Source organism: Bidens hawaiensis, unplaced genomic scaffold (assembly GCF_021521415.1).
Source record: "Bidens hawaiensis isolate Kalapana, Puna unplaced genomic scaffold, B.hawaiensis_p1.1 tig00000820_1, whole genome shotgun sequence".
Classification (NCBI taxonomy): domain Eukaryota; kingdom Viridiplantae; phylum Streptophyta; class Magnoliopsida; order Asterales; family Asteraceae; genus Bidens; species Bidens hawaiensis.
In genome coordinates this window covers 2175139-2190167 of record NW_027491048.1, presented here as the reverse complement: position 1 = coordinate 2190167, position 15029 = coordinate 2175139, and positions in this window count along the sequence as shown.

Genomic DNA, 15029 nt, shown 5'->3' with positions numbered 1-15029 from the left:
TTTTTCTTTTTCTTCTTTTCTATCTTTTGTCTTCTTTTTCGTTTGAAAGGAGTTGTAGGTCAAGCATTCGACTGCTTCATGGAAGATCACTTGTGTCTATGAGCTTCAAGTATTATTCTATCATAAATCATGGTTGCCATATGGTTTATTTCTTTGGGAATGTTTGTTGTACTTCTCTTTCTCCTTTTTTATGTTGTACGCAAATTACGTGTATTACATTTCTAATGGTCGACAAGGGTGTTCACTTTTCAGTTCTAAACCGAAGAACAACCCAACCGGAAATCAAATCCGGTTAAATGGACTCCTAAACGTTTAATGGACTAATAAGATGGAAGAGTTTACTTTCAAGTCAAGTAATTCATTAAGTTTAAATTGTTTAATTAATATTTAGTTTCCTTACTGTTATTTTGTTTATCTTTTCCTACTTTTATGCATTTGTTTTTCTATAAACTGTATTCGTGCTTTGAGAATTAATATCATAAAATTGTTTCAAAGTTCTTATGCGTTTCTTCTCTTTAGTTCTTGGAGCCTAACCCACTCTACGGGTCTCTATCGTAATTCATGTAGGTTTTGCAGCTAAATTAAAGGATAATATCAGTAAACACACGAGCTACTATGATGAATAAATGGAATGAAATAAATAATCTTTTCTGATTTATATATACATGCTACAACCGTCAATAATTGATTTGTGTGAATCCCAGTCTTCCACTACCAATTTGCTTAACAAATTAAAATGTGCTTAGACTTTTCTGAGACCAATAATATTGAAGACTGATATATATAAAAAGTTCACTTTTTTAACAAAAAGTGCATTAAGCAAACCCACCAACCTGAACATGTACTATAGGCCCAAAATTATCTGTTTTGACATGTTACCTAACACGTTCGTTAGATGTTTTAAAATTATTTTCTAACTGCTTGTATTCATCTATACATATTTAGGAGTACTAGTAAAAACTCGCGCAATGCGGCGGCAACAACACTCACAGCGCGTTATTCGTATTTTGTTAGTTTATCAATTCTCTCATAATATGTTATATTGTACTTCTGTTAGTTTTCTTACTCATAACATTGTCGTTTATCCACACCATGAGCCATATAGATCTCAGTTAAATAATAACAGACACACATAATGGTTTATCCGGGTTGGTTTAACGGTTTAAACTTATAAGACATTTCATAACATTTAATTAGTGCTATTGTCTTAGTCAACTTGAAAATTACTCACGGGCTAACCTCAGTTTAAACATAAAACACTAACAGGCAGAACTCGAACAATGTTATGTTAACTAACCAAGCTCAAGCTCAAGCTCAAGCTCAACTACACCCCTATTTGGAGTCACTAAATCACAAGATTTGTCCCTTTTTTTGCAATGAAAACTTCCACTAAATATTTGGAAAAAAAATAGAGAATCTTAGGTTCATGCAATCCATCAAAATAGTACAACATATTTGATGACAATTTCAACACATGTTGACAACAGGCATAGCCAAAATCTACCACTATTATACATAGAAAAAACACTTTCAACTCTCTTGCAATTAGCTAAATACATGTTCCAACCTTGTTCATGTTTGCATGATACTCCCAAGCTACATCAATATGATGACCGAATTTAATCCCACAACCCACTAATCATTTCACTACCTCTTTCACATATTACCTAAAATAGTAAAATCAATCATTAGCTTTCACATATAAATCATAAAACTTCAAAAAGTCAACTATTAACTTCAAATAATCAAAGGTACTCAAAACTTACATTATTTGGAGTGTTATATTGTTGGATCGATGCATCATCACTTTTGGCCAAATGAACACCCGGTGACGCCTGGATAAAAGTCGGGTTAAATGAGCCGGTGGACCATGAAGCCAGGTTGACCGAGATGAACCCCGATAACAAAATCAGAATGTTACTCTACAATCTTTGCAGCTGCAAGTGAGTAATCTATTGGAGCAAAGTTAACAGCTTAAATTGGTCAACCCCTTTCATATAGTGTCCAGACAAGAAAAAAGTCAAATAGTTAGACCTTTACTTTCAATCCATCAACGATTCCAGAGCCTGAAATAATGTGACAAATTACTATATCTGTCCGTTGACCCATTCTGGTATTCAAAAAGTAACGCTGCATATTAAGTTAAACGGGCCAGTTAGTTTTGGGCACTTTTGTCATTTAATATGATAATTTTCATATCAATATAATTATGTATTTTTTTTCAATACCAAAGACACTTTCGAAACTAAGTTCAGATTCTTTGTAAAGCGAATAGATGCAAAGTAAGAAACTAATAAATAGATGATACAAATTGATGTATTCTAAACACAGAGCTTAAAAAGGCTTGGACTGTCAACATTTTATCGGCCCTAACAACAGATGGGTCCCGCACATCATTCAACACTTAAAAAAAATAACTGTCAGCCAGTCTTCGTATTTTAAACCAAAAAATAACATATTTGTTTATGCAAACCACACGAATTTGATCGGTATCAGTTAACTTTGATACGTTAATGCCACTAAACCTTAAAAATAAATTAGTAGACGCCCAAAGAAACAATATCCTAAAAATAAATTAGTAACAGCCCATAAAATAAAGTGTCTTTAAAAAAGACAAAATCCTAAACAAAAATAAGTAACCGTCCTGAAAATAAATTAGTAGTCGTACAAAAAAAATAGCATATCTGAAATTCGGTTGGTATCGATAAGCTTTGCTATGATACCAACACTAAATCCTAAACACAAATTAGTAAGTTCCAAAAAAGAGAAAAATTTCTTTATAAATGTAGTGTAATAAACACATTAGTTGACTCCCAAAAAGTCCAAGTCAAACAACTTGTTTTTCAATTTCACAAATTAGATGACTTAAGCTAATCATTAGTAAAAGGTTACCCAGAAGCAATCACGCAAATATAGTAGAACTAACCTTTAAAAAGTTTGCATTTGACTTCCAAGGTCAAATACATAAAACTCAAACGACCGATTGTGATCTCCTTAATCGTGATAGGATGAAACAGTTGCTAATGTTATATGCGAATGCAGCGGATCAGTGACCCTCTTTGGCATGTTCTTATTAATTGCCATAAACATGTTTCTTCAACTTCTATTAGCATTGGTCTCTCCTGCAAGTCCAGTGAGTTTGCACAAGAAAACTTTAAAAATTATAATAACTTTCAGACCTTCAAGAGTTGGTTTATTTTGTTTCGGCCCTCAATTTTTTTTATAAAAAAAATTATTGAAATTACCTTTATAATTTATATTCTTTTGTGTTCGCTTATGTTCGGGAGCTCGTTCGTTTGAAGTACTAACGAATGAACACGAGAAGTTCATCTTCTTACCGAACGAACACTAATAACAAATTTGTCAAACTAAGTATCCATGTTCGTTCGTTTATTCAGTTAACATTAACCGAACGAACACGAACAAGCCCCATCGTGTTCATTCAGTTCATTTACATAACCATATATTAAAGCTTAAGAATAATAATTCAACAAATTACCATTTTAGCCCACAACTTTTCAATAATGGGACACGCCATGTCGCCTCGGCTCGGTTTTTAAAAGAGCCAAGCCCATCACCCCGTTTATGTTCAAATGAAAGCTAAATGGCAGCTCGATAAGTAAAATTCTGTTGCTTTATGGCATCATCATCAACTACAAATAATAAGTTAAAATTCAGATACAACCATAAACACTATGCAACTCGTTTGATAAAGTGTTATAATTTTAAAAAAACTAACGTCGAATCTGAATTAACCAGCATTACGGAACTGAACTAACTGAACCCAACCCATGATGGTTTAGTTTTATTTTCTCAATAACCAACTTTCCTGTTCATTTTCGGTTTCGCATGTAATCATCTGTGAAAATACTCAATCGAACCAAACAAAAAAAAAACTAAACCTGGCATGAAATAGACAGTGAAGCCCAAAATGTTTTAAGCCAAAAGATGTAATAACTATTTTATCATTAATTTAAAAAAATTAAAACTAAAACTAAATGTTTCATGCCCGACTTCATTATTTTGGGCCATTTTTATCCCAAAGATTTCAAGAACCAAACCGAACACAACGTGAAAATCAACCCATAACCTAATTGAACCCATTGTTAAAATGAAACAAAACAGAACGCATTGTGAAAACCAAAAACTTAAAAGCAAAACAAAAAACAAAACCAAACCGAACCCATTGTAAAAACTGAAAACATAAACAAAAAAAAAACTGATACTGAATGGCACCCATCTTCAAAGCATTCTTAAAACCGAAAAACCAACACAAAACAGTTTTCAAATATATTTTTGTCGAATGACCTTTATGCCGTATTCACCTGATTTAAGATCGATATATATTCTCATTATACCATCGTAATAGACAAAAAATACTTCAAACTTTATAAGCACATTTAAAACTTTAATATTTAAATATCTACCTTGCAGAATGTATGTGTTTTGTAGTTGAGCGGCCAGCTCCCAACTCAGTTCAAACTGTTAAGATGAATATGAGCTTCATCTGAATCCACTTAACCTTCAAGTGTTGCCAGAATAGCTTGTTGTTTAGTGTTTTCAACTTGATCTTCTGCCCACTACCTCTCACTGATTCCGAAACTGCATATTTAACAAATAATAATAATAAAAATATAGACAAATATCAGGAAGAGGAAAAACAAAAACAAATATCAAACACTTGCACGCGTACATGGATTAAAGCCTTTGCCAAACGCGTTGATGTTGGGATTTCTGTGAGTCGCCTTCATCACAAAACCACTACAATAAAAAGGAATTAAAGCATTTTATTAGAGCACATTGAACAAAAATACAAAAGTGTGAAATGGAGTTAAAAGTTACTCAAAGTCCATTCTTAATGCTTACAACCACAATGACAAGATCATATTATCAAATAACTTGAATACAACCACAAGAATCATATTAGCAGATAGCTTAACAGTTGTTGCATAACCAAATATTTTGCTAATTCAGCCGACTTAACTTTCATGGAGTCCAAGGTGATAATGAGCACCAACACTAATTTAACCCAAATCAAAAGTAATTCATAAAAAAAAATCTAAGAACCCTAATACATACCCAAGTTCGAAATCCTAAAATCAAAATAAAATATGATGATTTGAATACAATACCTGCGTGTTTTTGTGATCATCCACAACATGGTACCACCTATAAAGACGGCGGTGAAATGTAGAGAAAAAAAGAAGATGAAATGCAGTGGAACCAGGTCTTAGATTCGTAACCAATGATAAATTTGAACGGTTGTGGGCAATATGGGACATTGCCCACACCAGCGTCACGATGACCGTATCAACTCCACCGATAATGACATCCTAGAAACCTTGTAAACATTAGTTATGTACATCTTATTTGCTTTGTGTTTGTTTGAGCTACTTGTTTAAAAAGTAGCAACTTTGTTTTGGATAAAAAACGTTCTTTACAACAAAAACTATTTAAAAAGTATTAATAAATAGTAGATATTTGTTTGGAATAAAGGAAGTAGATATGTACCACTATAAGGGCTTTCACGTCTTCTTTACCCAACTGATAGCCAGAAATATTCTCTTTCATAGATAACTCAAGCAAAACATTTACAAAATCCTTATCATCATCACTTACTTCTTCAAGCCTTGATTGCGATGATCATCGATAATCATGTCAATATACGCATCAAGAGTACTGAAGGCTGCCTCCACCTTACGATCCCATCCACTTAATTTGTCAATAAGTCGTCCTAACAAACCTGGAAAATTATCACCAAGCGATCCACCGAACATTCGTTGGGTTTCATGAACCATATCCTCCCATGACGGACCCTTAAGTGGTTGTTGTCTATAGTTGTTACCAAAAGCCACCTTGCACATCATCCCCTTTACGATTGCTAAGAACAACTCGTTTAAGTTTACCACAACTTTTGAGTTTGATATATGTAACTCTATGAAACGAACTATGCTCTCAATCTCTATCATCAAAACATGATTAAACAATCGAGCTTTTTTAGGACCCAAAAACTCCGACACAAAATGCTTGCGCATATCCCTCCAGTGACTTCATTGAGGGGCGAACGCAACATCTTAGTAGTTGTATGTTAGTTGGACGATGAATGGATCCCGCAACTTTATGCATAAATAATTGAGCTAGAAGGATTTATTCATTATATTAATATACATCTTTGATGACTTTCGAGTTAAAAAGAAAGGCTTTTCATTCATTAGAGATAATAAGTTAAGGGTTTGGATCAAATACAAATAAAATTAACGTGTTAATAGTGATAATCAAGTAGAGTAATACATTCATGAAAGTGACCTCTACGTTCGACTTTAATGATGAATAACACTACCTAGTTATTTCCTCGCAGCCCATATAAAGGCCGATCCTAAGAATTCACGTACCTATATTCATGATAGGGCTGGTATTGGATTATGTGTTCAAGTCAAGAGAAATAACAAAAAATTGTCTTTCAAAAAATGGGGTACCGTATATATATTGTGCGTTTAATATTATTTAAAGTTTTAGCAGGGTGGGGTGGTCCGTGGGTTTGGTTAAACTGTCAAAGTAACGAGAATGGTTTTATCGCTTAACGGGAGTTATTTTAGTCAAACTAGAGACACACAAGAATGGTTGTATTTTTTTCCGCTGCTTTTCCAAATAAAAGGCCACACATCACCTACTATAAATTCATCACTCAAATGGCCTAAAGAGCATCTACAACGGTGTGAGTGACCCAAGGTCCATACACAACTGGCAAGCGACGGACGTATATCAACCGGACGTTACCATTGTAGAGCCAAAGTTCGGTGAAGAAGTTTGGCTCTGCAAACGTGAGAAGGACGGATATATGTGGGGCCCTTCATATATTAATTAATAAAAAAGCAGCTTTAAACATATTTAGTTTAACAATCGATCGAACCCTCAAAATGTATTTTAACTTCCATGATGGGGCTTTTGATCTAATTGATCTGAAGGAGACTAACCGTTATTTCATTGGTTGTTGTTTAATTTGATGACGGGCGGTTGAATCTCTGACGAACATGGGCTTATTCTTTTTCTTGATGGTGATAATTGCTCAGATCTGAGATGAAGAGGAGGAGGAGCAGTGGCCGGTGGGTTCAATGTGGTAAAATATAATTAATATTAGGCTGTTTTTCCTTTTTTTTTTGTTTTTCGAAAGCCATATTTATTAGGTGGTAGATATAATAATTTATTAGGTGATTAGTATTAATATAATAATTAAATATATAAGAAAAGTACTTTTCTTGATTATTAAATATAAAGTAGTATGTGATAATGTGTAGGTTTGTGGAGGCTTGTTGTTGTGGAAACAGTTGGTGTTTTTAAGAAAAGTTTGGAAACTGATGTGACGATGATATGACGGTTTTTGAAAGTTTGTTATTATAGATGCTCTAACACTAATGAAGCACTCATTATTAGCAACACGCCAACACCCCCAAATGATTTCACAATCGTTAACTTTCCTTCATCACTAAAATTTATTAACTATAAAATATTGTAAAATATTGTATTCCTTTTATATATTTTAGTTTGATTGAGTCTCCTCAATCATAGCCTTTTAGTTAGCCTCTTCAATGATAACCTTCTAGTTAGGTAACTGAAAGATATACTTGTGTATATATACCAGTAAACTTTTGAATGTAAAGTATCATTTTGAATTATATCACTTTACATGGTATCATTTTGGTGAGGCTATGCATGCAATGAACATTAACAGACCAATAATAATGGCGATGACCCGTGGTTTATGGACTCAGGTGCAACTGACCATCTCACTGGTGATGAAAGTAAAATTAATGATTTATTGTTATCTTGTCCTCTTGGTTCAATATTTGTAGGTAATGGCGCACGAATGCCGGTACTTGGATCGGGCGACTCAACCGTACCTACCACCACCCGAGACCTACACCTAAACATTATCCTTTACACACCAAATGTTATTAATAACCTCATATCTGTTAGAAAATTTTCTATTGATAATTCTATTTCAGTTGAATTTGGCCCTTGCGGTTTTTCTGTGAAGGAATACCAGAGTGGGAAAATTCTTTCTCGCCATGATATCTCAAGTCAGCTCTACCCGTTCACGTATCCAGTTTTATCTCAAAATGCATCCGCCGCTCTCGCTTCCATATTTGAAGAATTCTGGAACGATCGTTTGGGCCACCCCGGCCATCCTGTTTTTTATTTCCTTGTTTCTAAAAAGTTAATTTCGTGTAATAAACGTGCTAGAACTTTAAATTGAAATTCATGTCAATTATCTAAACATAAACGCTTACCGTTTTTAACTTCTACTTCACGTATTATTTTACCATTTGACATTGTGCATTGTGATTTATGGACCTCTCCAATCACGAGTAAAAACGGCTACAAATATTATATGGTCCTTGTTGATGATTACACTCAATACACATGGTCCCCCCCCCCCTTTAAATTCAAGTCTGAAACGTTTTCCAAGTTCTCTAAATTCCACAAATATATTAACACACAATTTAATGTCTCAATTAAGACATTTCAATGTGACTTAGGGGGTGAATTTGATAATCACCAATTTAAATCTCTTGCAACAACAAATGGTCTCCAATTTCGTTTTTCATGTCCCCAAACATCTCAACAAAATGGTAAATCCGAACGCATGATTCGCCGACGAAATGAAATCATGCTTGCCCTTCTCACACACGCCTCAATACCACCTACGTATTGGGTTGAGGCATTACACGCCACACGCTACCTTCATAACATCTTGCCCACCAAAATTCATAATTTCCTAACCCCTACAGCAGCCTTATACAAACGAAATCCATCATATGAACACCTTCGTGTTTTTGGATGTGCATGTTACCCTAACACCTCTTCCACTCGCCCGCACAAACTTGCCCTCGTTCCACATTATGCATTTTTCTTGGCTATCCGGCCGACTACCTGGTTAGCATTGTGTCAAGAAATTTCTACCGGCAAGATCTTCCTCTCAAGACACGTAACATTTGCCGAGTCGGATTTGTGAATGTTTGTTATTGTGAAATAAATGGAGATTTTTAAGAAAAGTTTGGAATATGACGTGAAGTTGATGTGACGGTTTGTTAAAGTTTGTTATTGCAGACGTTCTTACTATTGAAAAACACGGTTACTTCCTTTAGGAAAAAACAAAAAGAAAATTTCAATAACTATAATAATGTTTATTTTTCTTAAAATGGAATACTTTTACACTTCAGGTGTTGGGTACATAAGTGAATGAACACCTTGAGGAATATAGCATTTGCGTCGGCAGCTACTTCCAATGACTTTGGAGTCGGTTGTATTGAAGAGATGCAAAATGTGCATTACAAAATAATGGCATTTCCTATGTTACTGCCCGTGTCACTTTTCCTCATTATGTCCATGCTGGACATTTTGTCACCACGACCAAATAATGCTAACATTGTTAGCAACTTAATACGCATATTAAAATGAGATAATGGTGATGCAAAAAAGAAAAAAAAAAGGAAAAAAGACTTGCTTCTAAAACAAAATCGAGCTTGAGGTAGTAATATCAATATCCATGTCTAACTTTTATAATATTTATTTTCTTCTCAGTCATTTAGTAAGCTTTTTTACGAAGAGTATCCAAATGTTTTGTTTTGGGATACGAAGGTAGCAAAAAAAGAAGTAAATATAGTTTTTTGATATATATTGTATTATTGGTGTTGATTGGTTAGAAAGAATCTCTTTGGAAGTTACTTCTATAGTGTTAGAAGATGATTAACATTTTTAGTTATATTTGACATGATGTTTGTCTTTTTATAATAATCCTTAATTCAAATTAATTTGTTTATATAAACAACGATGACATATAGTTTTTTTTCCCCTTCCAATGAGTTATTTGAAAGACCACTATCAATAATATGTTTACTTTAACTTGTAAAGGCATACTAATGTGTGTCTTTTCAGAAACAAAACCCAAGAAGGGGTCTCTAATGGTGTCTAACTGCTAGCATCATTGACAAACACCAAACTTGCTAATGCGTTGAATATCTAGAAATGTTGTTTACAAACAGTTATTTAGAAATCATGAATTGTATATGTAATATCTAATTTAATTTCATATGGATTTTCATTTCCACTTATTACACTGTATTTCTTAATTTTAGTTGTATGAATTAAAATTTACAATATTATATTTTGTTATTGATTTATTATCATCACGTGTGGTTCACGAGTTCTAACCTACTAGAGTTATAATTGGTTACTACTTTTAGGTCTTGAATGAATGTTTAGAAGTAGATAAGAAATTTATAATATTATATTTTGTTATTGTTTTATTATCACCGCGTGTGATTTACGGGTTCTAACCTACCGGAGTTATAATTGCTTACTACTTTTAGGTCTTGAATGAGTGTATAGAAGTAAATAAGATTTACATGTCTATTCAAGTGAAACTAATGTTAAGTTGTAAATAAAATGTTATTAAATATAATTCGTATTTATTTATTACAAATTATCCTTATCCTTCTTTTCAAAATATTTGATACTCAATCCATTGTAGTACATGAGTTTATAATCTAGTAATTTAAATATTATTATAATTGTTTGATTTTTAGGACCAGACATGTTACGTCGATAAGTTGGGCCCTCGTGAGTTTGTCCCTTCTCAAATACTTGTCCCTCTAGAATTTTCAAAATCAACGTATATCCATAGCCTTTAAAACATTATCAACAGTTTTCTCATAATTTGTCGTTTAAAAAGTGGTCCCCTGTTAATTTGTTCCTCTTGACGTTTCGTTATTAACGTGAATCCATTGGACCATAGCCGTTGAAATGTTGTCAATAGTTCATTGGTTTGTAATTCAAGTATTCAACGTTCGAAGATTGAATGAAATACATGCAAAAATTGAGTTGCCTTTCTTTCTTTACCTTGTGCTTGCAATAATTTAAACACATAACCTCATATTTATAAGGAGAAACATTATACCACCAGACCAATTAGTCATGAGTATTGTGTTGCCTTTATTAACCAAACATATGCTATGCTGTGTCATTATTAATAACTGGGCCCTAACTTAAATTTTAGAAAATTGGATTTCGATAATCGAAAGTATTTACCATTGATCAATATCAATAATTCAATACTATTAATAATCTAACTAGTGATTGTCCAACTCTCAATTTTGAAACCAATGTTAATCGTAGTCTCAAAGCTCTATAATTTTGTTTATTTCTGATAGTGTGACGTGTGATGTGATAATTGCGTGAATTGGAGGTCGTCTTTTCTTATATTTTTATATTCGTGGAACTAACATGAAAACTTTATTTTTTTTCAAGCTACTTTAATGTATTATATATAATGAGTTTGGATCAAATATAAATGAAATTAACGTGCTAAACGTGAGAATCAAGTAGACTAATTATATATGCAACTAGAGTAATTATGTAATGACTCTATGATAATTACTTTATGATGTAATTACATAATTACTCTACTTAATTACCACGTTTAGCACGTTAATTTTATTTGTATGTTAACATTCTCTTATATATAATAATTATTAATTCATAACACCTTCTGATATCTCTAACGATCTATCAACATTTTTATTACTTACAGCATTCCCAACTCATTCTATAAAGTTATCAAACCCATATAATTTAGGTTAAATTTTGAGAAAACCATCAAAATCACATCTTCAATCCATTCCCTATTAATATGACAACTAAAGTAAAAACCTAAATAAGGGTCTCACTTTTGATCCATACCATGTAATATATCAAACTATAATGCACAATCATCATATACTATGTAACAAGACAAAAGAGAAAAAAAATATAAAAAAAGAATTTATGGATATGAATAGGAAATAAAATGTGAAAAATTTTTAAAAATAAGTATATAAATTTATGAAATGATGTTTTTTAGATAAAATACAGGGAAAAATATATGGAATGTGTGGAGAATGCTCTTAGAACCATATTTTCTGTGTCACAAGCGAGGAAAAATATTCACTATCATTCTTTGATAAAAAGAGTTGACGGTTCTAAGGAAGGAATTAAAGTTCCTACTAAAATAACTAATTTTGACTTGTTTAAAGAAACCCAAAATTCTCTTTCTTTACATGTAGTTTGATAATCGTTTATTATATAAAATTCGGATGTTATTGCATGAAAGCCAGTCTATGGTTTATTTATATAACAAGTCCACGTCCACTCAACTTCATTTGCAACATCCTAGAAATTTTCCGTATGTAATTAACGACATATATATTGCCACAAAAGAGATACTTCTTTTCTATTACCTGGCTAAGTCTCTCAAACATGGGTTCATTTACTTCATCTAGGTATTGTTACACGAATCTCTTGCCATCGTGGCCGTATCAAGGTTCATATGTTAACATCACCAAGCTTGATGTCAACTCTTTGTGGCAATTCTGTAGTGATATTCGCAATTGTGAATATAATTCAGAAACCGAGGATAAGTATAGCAAACCTATGGTGTTAATTGGGATCTACATCTCAATAGCATCCTTATTTTGCGTTCTTGCCATGGATCTTGATTTGTTGAATGGTTTTAGAAACAGAAAGTTTTGGTTTCCAACTAAATATTTTTCTCTCAACGCCGCTTCTATCACTGTGATCACTGTGGCTATGAAACTACCTGTTGATTTGACTAGTCCTATGCCACATGTGTTGGACCAACTTGCCAAGATCGGGAGCTTGGCCTTTATGTGCACGATGATGTCTAACTTTATGCCTTCTTTGGCGTCCATGGACAACATGACCCTTCTTGCAAATGTCACAGGTTTATCCATTCTTGTTATTACACTTATTGTAAATAGTTTCATTCAGGTTGGGACTCTTGTAATTGATCCTTTTATTTGGCTAGATATTGGCCCAGATGCCTTTTCTTACTCCACGAAGATGGTAGCATACATCTATATAGGTATGCTACTCTTCTTTCTTGTAATTTTAATCTCTTCTGCTATAACAATTCCATCCTCAAAGAAGATTTTAGATGTCAAGTATCATGCCGTAAGCAAAACAGCTTTGAATGATCAATATCAACAAGAAAGCCCAATATCTGTTGTTGAGAAGCTGAGACAACTCGTAGAAAGATATTGGATCATGGCAGAAACTGGTAGTCCTCAGTTTGTGATGGCTAGCACTCCATTATCCTCTGCGTCAGGCATAATTTGTGCAGTTAGTATGCTCATGTACCTATCTATGATATATTCTATGTGGGTGACTGGGGGGTTCACTTATAATCAATGCCAAACAAATTTACTGTCCAATCTCGATAATTGTAAATCCGTGTATAAGCAGTCAATGATACCCATTGTCGTTACACAAACCATCGGAGTTGTATTGGGTTCCATTGCCCCAATATGTAGATGTTTTACTGTATTGAGCTTCAAATCGCTTTCTGAACAGAAACTGAAATTCTTTTTGGTGTTTAAAGTAGACATTATTTGGACTCAAAAGTTGTATGAGTGGAAAGACAGCCGTGTAAGCTTTTCTTCAAGTGGTCCTCGATTAAGAGCTCATCTTTATAATCTTAAAAACTGCATTCTAAGCCTTTGTATTGGATTTCAGAAGGCAATTGTGGTATCATGCAAAATGATCGGGCTCCTTCCCATTGTGGTTATGATTTTTGTCATATGTTGTCTGAATTATTTCAAGTCCACTAGTTCAAGCAATGTCAACACAAATGAAGACCTTAGCAAATATGTTTTGTTAGTTGAAGATAATACGCAACTTGCTAAAAAAACAGTAAAAAGATTTTTAGATTCTATGAAGCGCTTGATTCAAGAAGCCGAGAAGAAACAACATAACAATATTCTCAAGCTTCTCGAAGAATGTCGGAGGGCCGGTGCCGCATCCAACGGAGTGGTGACGTTTGACAATGATCAATTTCACTCACAACTTTCTGCTGAACATGTTAATAGCTGGAGCTTACCAATAATAAGCTTAACATGCATCATTGCTGTTATCCCGAATATCCACAGGGACAAAGTAGATAACATGTTCAAAAGTGTTGGTGAGGGTCTTTTGTGCACTCATCTAGTGGAGAAAAGTCTAAATAGGGAACCTGTGTACGTGAATATTCGAAAGGCAACTGTGGCATTGTGGCGTGAGGTTGAAGAGAACTATAAGTGGATGGATACCACTTTGGATAGAAATGCTTATGAAGGGAAAACACCGAGAGAGATTGTTAAATCATTTGCTCATATAGCAGAAGGAATTGTGATTGAATTTAACACATCTACCAATGGAGAAATTGTGGAGAAGGAGAACCTTCCTCCAAAGGTAATCGCTGCCAATTCAATGTATCGTATTGCAAAAACAATCATGCATACTTACGAAAGCAATGATGTAGCCATTATTGAAGACGAGTTGTTTACACGACTATCTGGCATGGTTGCAGACATATTAGCAGCTTGCCTCACCAACATACCACACGCCATAACAATGAGATGCCATGAAAGTGAAATAGAAAAACGAGAGGCTAGTGTTGCGGCTGCAGTCGACCTTCTTGGACAGACAACCAAGATAATAGAAAAACTAAAAAATCATGCACCGAGCATGGATCAAGATAAAATGGCATATATCGACGAGTGGCGTCTTCATTTGGGGCACCCTTAGAATTCATGGTCTTTCATATGGATATGTCAAGGTAATAATGATTCAAAATGCACGACATGTGTGTTTTACTTCTGCTTCTCATTTTGATGTTTTTGCAATTTATGTGTATTATATTTCCGATTACTGTGTTTATTTCATTTGACATACATGTATATGATTGTATTTGGTACAAACTATAGGAAACTGTTTTCTCGGACTGGAGGTTACACACGCTACTAATGGCCGTTTCTTAAGTGAGTCAGTCAGTCCAAGTATGCACGGGATATGCTTGAACTTGTGGATCTTCTAGAGTCTAAACCGGTTACATGTATGTCAATGAATCGCTAGATCCACCGGCACACCTTAAATGATCCCACTTATTATCGGTCTAATAAAAGCAACTTAAAATAAATAAGTTGTATTATTTCAAT